Below are 7,909 nucleotides of genomic sequence, written 5' to 3'. Positions count from 1 at the left end.
TTTTGAGCACCCGTATAAGCTAGATTTTTGAGAAAAATAAGCTAGAATAAGCCAAATTTAAAAAAAAAATAATGCAGAAAAATAAGCTACACCCAAATGAGAGAAAACATGAAATCTGAATATGTTTTTAAGTGGGCGGCAAAAATCATTGGGGCTATATTTATGATTAGATTTTTAAATTTCCATTGCGACAGTTTCAAAAAGAAAAAAACAATAGTTTTTTTTGTATGTGTGAAGAAAAATCATATTAAATGTCTTATTAATGCCCACTGCTAACATGTGCTTCTTTGATGCCGCGTAAAATTTGTTTATACATACATATGTATGTAAGTACATATACATACATATCTTTTCTGGCATTTTAACAAATGCTTTCTTTAATTTCACAACTCCAAACGATTAGTGGTAACACATCAGCCAATTTAACGATCTTCGATCATATGAAATGCACGTAACTATCGGCAATAAAAAAAAAAGGTTCGATATTTTCATGTATATTCTTCTTACAAAACAAACTGTTTATGTCGCAAATACATTTAAAACTAGAATATGCTAGATGAATTTTAAAATAAGCTACATATATTTCAAGCTATAAGCTAAATGCATATTTTACAATCTTGTTACGTTTTTAGGTATCGTTTGTGTCAGCAGTTGGGGGGATATCGATATATCGCGACGCGATATATCGGAGGTAAGAAATGGTATCTCCAGGGGAGGGAGTGAGTTTTAAAATGCTCCTCCTGTTAAATCGGAGATGAAAAAGGAACGTCAACATTTTTCACTAGAGGAGATGTGGATTTTTGCTGAGTCGAGGAGTTGAATTTGGATGGAGGTTGGAGACGGTCGGCCGAAAGATCGTGCTGTACGCTCTTGACTGTTCTTTGATTGTCTGAGTTGTGTCACAAGGAGTTGATGCTTGATCGAGGTCGGAGACGGTCCATCGAGAAGAAAAAAAGAGGTCGGAAAATAGGTGTCTGTGCAAAAAAATTGTGTGCATATGTGTTGCTGCGAGTCTGTGCGCGAAGAAGGCAATAACAGCAGCAATATCAGCTGCAACAAGCAACTGCAACAACCACTGCAAAAACAACAACAACAGAAGCAGCAGCAACGACAACAGCAGCAGTAGGAACAACAACAATAGCGCCAGCAACTCTGAATCGGGCATTAAAACACACCGTCAGTGTACATGTGCATCCAACCGAAATCACCAGAGCAACAACGGCAGCTAGAACCAGAGCATCACCGCTGGATAAGGGCAACCGTCGCCGCGAGAAGGCAAACGGCGCTTTGACGACGGGAGCAGCATCGACGACGCGGGATAGCGAGCGAGTCGAAGCCACCAACGCTGAGGCAGGAGGAGGAGCCCGACTGGTGAGTCAGTGTCAGGCCCATTCTCGTTCCAATCGCTATTGTCTGTGGTAGCGGATTGCTCGATCGAGCTCGCAATCGTTGTCGATTCGAAACTGCATAAACGGAAACAGCAATTAATTTGTTTCTGAGATTTGCTGTCTATATTTTTCTGCTGATGTGCTCATTTATTAATCATTAAATTACAAATCTTGTAAAATAAATTAAATTTTTTTTGTAAAAATTACAGAGTAGGGACGAAAAACACATTACAATACAAACATAATTAACAACAAATTATTCGCGACGGGATATATATATTTACCATTATGAATTTACATATATGTATGCATTTTCTCACCTTACCATATCGCCCCTTTACCAATCCCAAGAGCTCTTAGGCAGGTCAAGGTAGATGTTTAAGCGACTTAAATAAATATATTTATATAAAAGCATACGCGCGAATGCGCGACGCATAGAAGTTGTTCTTTAAGCCGTTGTGGCTATTTGTTGTTTCGCTCCGTTCCTACTTCGTTATTTGGTACTTTGTTTATTAACTATAAATATGTGTAAATAAAAAAATAAATTAATTAAATGTTAGCATTTAAGGAAAATTCTTGAAGAATATAATTGTAATACATTGAACATGGTTGTGTGAGTCTTCTCAGCATGGTGGGGAGGGGAATTCCACAGCGCTACGCAGGATGAGGAGCAGCCACTGATATAGTGACCAACGCAAGGGAGATGGCGCCGATGTGGCCATCTCAGGCAGGGTGGGTACACCGGGGTCCAACTGGGCCCTATTCAAACATAAAATTGGATCAGTGAGTGTATTTATTGTTGTTTTCTTTGTACTTACCGTCGTCAATAGTTTTTTTTCGTATTTCCTTTTGTTTAGCGCAATTTTCAATTGCGCGGCAGCTGCTTTGTTTTTCTATTAAAGATGCGTTTCTTCTGTCGTAAAGCAGCTATTTTGTATCGGTGGAGTTATCGATTGTGCGACTGCGGGCCAGGGATGGAACTCCACCTGAGTACCGATGAGCCAGCCGGCGCGGCCGCAGGGAGGATAAACAGTCCGTAACAAGCTTTCCATTTCCAAATATGCTAGAGTTAGCTTATAATAAGCTAAACTGGCAACACTGGATAGTATACATATAACAAACAGAAGTTATCAATCACACAAAAACAAAAACTAATCGAATTCAAAACCAACTTTGGGAAAATTTATGAAACGATTTTCAAATCTCCACCACTTTGCAAAGAGAATTGCTCTATTTCTGTAACATGCAACTTGTTAATTATAAAAAATTGAATTGAACAGGAAAATTCGTCTCGTATTGATCTATTGCTTTACGTGTGCAAAAGAGAACAAATGATAATTTTCGGACGCTGTCTTGCACAGTGTCGGCAGTTGGACAATAACAACAATTAAACAACAGTTAGACAAGACTGCGTTCGCTGCCCATTTGGGCAAAGCTTCACCTTTAACTCTGCGCCTAGCTGCACAGAAGGGCGATTAGGCTTTGCGTTATCAGAAGCTTAGATCTGACCTACTTCTGCGTCTGCAGAAAATGTGCATAACGGATTGCTTAAAACAACAACTTTAAGCAATTCAGTTTTTAAGCTGCAATGGAGAAAAACATTTTTTCTAACTGATAGTATTGGAATTGAATTCCATACTTATCAATTAAAAGAAGAGAAGCCTTACCAAATTGTTGTAAAGGAGCTTCATCATTCCACACTACATGTACAAATTATTGAAAATTTTAAATGCCTTGGTCTTGACGCTGTGCAGGTGCATAACCTAAAATCAAGAGTCGAAAAGGACCAAAACTTAAACATATTCTTCATTAACATTAGAAAATGTCCTGATTATAATGCTGTCTTTGACATTAAAATGCTTTGCCGACAAAAAGTAACTGTTAAGAGGATGCGAAAAAGATATGAAATTGCGAATTGCACACGTTGTCAGGAATACGGTCACTCAGCGAAATACTGCCGTCAACAACCTACCTTGTTTACACTGTGGAGGCAGTCATATGGCAAGCTACAAAGGCTGCCAGTGGTACCAGGAGTTCCTAAGAAAATCAATGTGATCCTCTAGAACAAGCAATCACGTGCGATGCCGTCAACGAATATTGGGCGTGTGCCTAACCGTTTAAAAACACAACACCTACAACACCAACAGCAACAGCCAATTCGTCAGCAAAAAGTTCAACATACAAGCACTCCTAGTGTCCACACTGCTGCCCTGTCCTATGCATCTGTTGCTAGAAATAGCAATGCTCATGCCGAGCGCCGATTACATGGTCTCCAGACACAACTACAGACTAACAACTCCAACGGAAATTGTACGCAGCAGCAGCTTCTAGTTGACGTTCAAGCTCTGATTATTCAACAACATCAACAATTCATGGAATGGCAGCAACACCATCAACAACAACAGCAGCAACTACTACGTTTCCTGCAACAGCAACAATATAATCAACACCAACTGACCGAGCAAAATAGTCAACGACTAGACCGAATTGAAGGAATGCTGATTGAATTAATCCACGTCCCGAACAACTGGAATGTCAATGGCATCGCAGGGAAAGCCAAAGAAGTTGAGCTTTTTGCGCACAATAACAACATTGATATAATCCTGCTAAGCGAAACACGATTAGACAGAACCACCATTAAAGTAAACGGTTACGCCTTTTACTCAGCCTTTAAATCATCTCACAATTATAGGAGCGTAGGTGGAGCGGCGGTCCTGGTGAAAAGCTCCCTGAGACATTTTCCACAAAGAGTTATTGAGACATTAACTACTCAAATGTCTACAATTAAGGTAGTCACCGGGCTCGGTGATATGGAAGTTAGTGCCATCTACTGCCCTCCTCGAAATAGATTGATTGAGAGAGATTTCACAGACACGGCATTCCAGCTTAATGAATCACTGGATACAGGGGAAGATATAGAGGCGGCTCTAACACTTACCAGTAACATTTATAGGGCAGTTGCAGCGCCCTCACGCTCTCCGATAGTCCAGATAACTATGACAGAGAGCTCTTTAAAACGAAAAGGCGCCTTCGTAGAAGAGCAATTCGATCCCAAGATCCTTGGGATCGTATTCCTTGGGACAGAGCAGCGAAACAGCTCCGCGAAATTCTGAAGGAACTTTGAAGTGATTTTTTCGAACAAAAGTTGACTAACATGGATTACACCGCTGGCACAAATTATTCGCTATGGAAGTGTACTAAATCACTAAAAGACAGCCATTCAGGCAAGTTCAATCAGGTGCCCAAACAGGGAGTTGGCAATAAATGAGGAGGAGCAAGCTAACTCATTCGCTCACCACCTGGAGAATCGTTTCACACCGCACGAGTTTGCCACTATCCAGCAAGTTAGCGAGATTCGAAATACCCTGATGACACCACGGCAGATATTTCTGCCTATCCGGCCTATCAGGATTATGGAGATTATTGGCATTACCAAGGCACTGTCAAACAATAAAGCTTCTGGGGCAGACAGGATCTGCCAAGCTACATTGAAGGCTCTACTAACTAGAGCGCTCCTGACATCTATCCTGATAATCCATAAGCCAGGTAAACCGAAGACAGACCCTGAGTCATATCGCCCCATTAGTCTTCTCCCTGCTGTATCCAAGGTGTGGGAGAGTCTCTTCGGCCACCGGCTTCGAGAAGTCATAAACCAGCAACATTTACAGGCCTTTGACAAAGTCTGGCATGACGGCTGGCTATGCCAAATAAAAAAATCTTTTACCAGCCCCATACTATTGACTCTTTAGATCATACCTGGAAGGACGAACATTCAAAGTCAGGATCAGGGACACAGACTCGGCAATTTTCTCAATGAGAGTGGGGGTGCCGCAAGGCAGTGTGCATGGGCCTCTGTTATACTCTATATACACAGCTCGCTCTCGCATTCGCAGTCGGACGTGTTTTTTTTCTTCCCTCTTAAATTTGTGATTTTTCATTAAATTTCGTATTTATTTACAATTAATATAACATTAATTTTACTCTCTCACTTGTGTTTAACTACAGATCGTTAAATCGCTGTGTGCTTTCGTGTATTTAGTAAATTATTATCATTTTTCTGAAAATATAACAACAAATTGTGTGGTCAAACTTTGCTTTGCTTTGTTAGCAAAACAATTCTGTTTTCGTTGCCGCTTCACTTTGTTTTTGTATTTTTGTTTACTTTCACGCTCTTCTTTTTTCACTTGCTATTCTTTGCGCTCAACGCTGTTACAATAGTTAACTCTCCCTCTCTTGGTGTTGTTGTTGGCTATCGTCTATCTTGCGTCTCGCTCGACCCGCGCTTTACTCTCAGTGCTTGTGCTTTGTGCTCTCAACGCTCTTTAGAATAGTAACTCTCCCTCTCTTGGTGTTGTAGTTGCCTACCTATCTTGCGTCTCGCTCGACCTGTGCATACTCTCTGTGTTTTTGTGCTCTTCGTAAGTACAGATCATATTAGTTTGCAAATAATTTATCTATTTTGATTTATTTCTTTTTGGTTTTTTAATTGGTTTAATAATATTTGTTTTAGCAACATGTTGGTCTGCTATAACAAGAAATGCCGGGTGCCAGTTGGTGCCAAAATGGGTTTTGTTTGTTGCTGGTTATGCGACAACGTTGCACATGAAAAATGTGCTGGCTTTAACGGCCGTATTGTTGATTTGATTTCGGCCAAGTCTGGATTGAGATGGACTTGTGAACATTGTAGGGACTCTGAACGCGATATTGCTGGGTTTAAAGATATATTGGCGGGCTTTAAAAAACTCTCCGATAGCTTTTCTGCTTTGGATTCTGGGTTTAAGAGTATGAAGCTCTTGACCGAGTCTCCGAAGCGTAAAAAGGCCAATACGCGTCTGTCGATTACCCCAATCGAGCTTTCTGTCCCAGTTGATGTTCCAAGCTTATCTATACCACCTGCTGGGGAATTAATGTCGTTTAGTTCTCCGTCCCTCAACCTTCGGTAGCTTTGATGTTCCAGATCATGACATTACGTCATTAAGATTGGAGTCTCCTGCTCCGGCTTCGATTTTGTTGTCGACTGAGATGGAGACGGTTGAAGAAATTCAACCATCACCATCCTCTGTTGAGATCGTTAGTGCTGTAACGATAGAAGATTCGCCTCCAGCTCCTACCTCAGTTGTCCGCAACACATTAGTTGCAGTGCCACCTCTTAAGCAGATTTTCGTTTCAAGGCTTTCCCCTGATACGACATCTGATGATGTTCGGGCTTATATTAAGTCCAAATCCCAAGCCAGGGTTAAAGTAGATAAATTTAATTTCTCGTATGAACGAGAGATTTCGTCTTTTAAAATAAGTGTTCCGGCTGAACAATTTAGCATGATGTGCAGTAAAGAGTTTTGGCCGGAACACCTATTAGTTAAAGAATTTGTTGCGAAAAAGAAAAATCGGTCTCCGGTTTCTCTTCCTAGTAGTGGCAAGAATTCGATTTCAAAGCCTTCTTCTATGTCTGTCAGTTCAAAAAACTAACATCCTCTTTACTTCTTGGCTATCAGAATGTAAGAGGTATTTGTAGTAAACTTACTATTTAAATAGTGTATCTTTCCCTTTCAATGTCATTGCATTTACTGAAACTTGGTTAAAAAATTACATCCTTGATACGGAAATCTTTTCTAGTAGATTTTCCGTATACCGACGTGACCGCAAGGTACGTCGCGGTGGTGGGGTTTTAATTGCAGTAGATGCTCAATTAAATTCAGAGTTGATTGATCACACTTCTGACATTGAGCTAGTGGCTGTTAGATTATCCTTTGGTAGTTTTAACATTTGTATTTCTTGCTCATATATCTCTCCTGCTTCAGATGATGCTTTATATTTAGCTCATTTTTCTATTATTAATAACATTTATAATATGCTTTCTGATCGTGATCACTTTATAGTCCTTGGTGATTTTAATATCGCTGGGGTGTCATGGCATTCCGCCAAGAATCTAAATGGACTTTGCCCCTCTGTTTCTCATGTTTTTATTAATAGTCTCTTTGGGGTATCATTGTCTCAGATTAACGGTATTCCAAATAGCTTAAACAGGTCTCTAGACCTTATTTTTGTTTTAGACCCAGATTCATGTTCTCTATCGAGAATATCTCCTATATCTTCCCCTGAAGACCCTTACCATCCCACTTTAGAAATTATGTTGGAGCTCCCATTTATTGCGTCAGAGTCGAGCGTACGTTGTGGTGAGCTTTCTCGTTGTTTTCGAAAAACCGATTTTGAGAAACTTGCTCTGCTTATATCTCAAACTGTATACAATAAATACTATAGTAATTGTGGTGTGCAAGTTCGAATCCCGATCGATGGTGCTCGAGTTTTTTTTTTATATTTTGAGATTATTACCGCAACATTTACTGTACTCGACTGTAGCTTTCTCACTTGTTTTATCTTATTCTTTAATTTTTTGGTACTCTGGTACTCATTGTTTCATTTGTTATTGCTGAAATAGCTGACTTGTGTTTTGGTCAAAAGTACAGCTTGTTGATGCCAGATGATGGCAGGTGTGATCACTCAAACCAGCTGACAGTGTGGTC

At 40.1% G+C, this 7,909-nt stretch overlaps 1 long non-coding RNA gene across 1 annotated transcript; it reads right to left on the bottom strand.

Moving 5' to 3' along the window:
- Positions 1-1,889: 1,889 nt before the first annotated feature.
- Positions 1,890-2,349, bottom strand: LOC133838370 (uncharacterized). The gene is made up of 3 exons (XR_009893941.1): positions 2,207-2,349; positions 1,987-2,147; positions 1,890-1,904 (listed from the first exon to the last, which is right to left on the bottom strand). It is a non-coding gene; the product is annotated as an uncharacterized LOC133838370 (long non-coding RNA).
- Positions 2,350-7,909: the final 5,560 nt, after the last annotated feature.

The sequence above is a fragment of the Drosophila sulfurigaster genome, chromosome 2R, assembly GCF_023558435.1.
Source record: "Drosophila sulfurigaster albostrigata strain 15112-1811.04 chromosome 2R, ASM2355843v2, whole genome shotgun sequence".
Classification (NCBI taxonomy): Eukaryota; Metazoa; Arthropoda; class Insecta; order Diptera; family Drosophilidae; genus Drosophila; species Drosophila sulfurigaster.
This window is presented reverse-complemented; position numbering and strand designations above follow the sequence as displayed.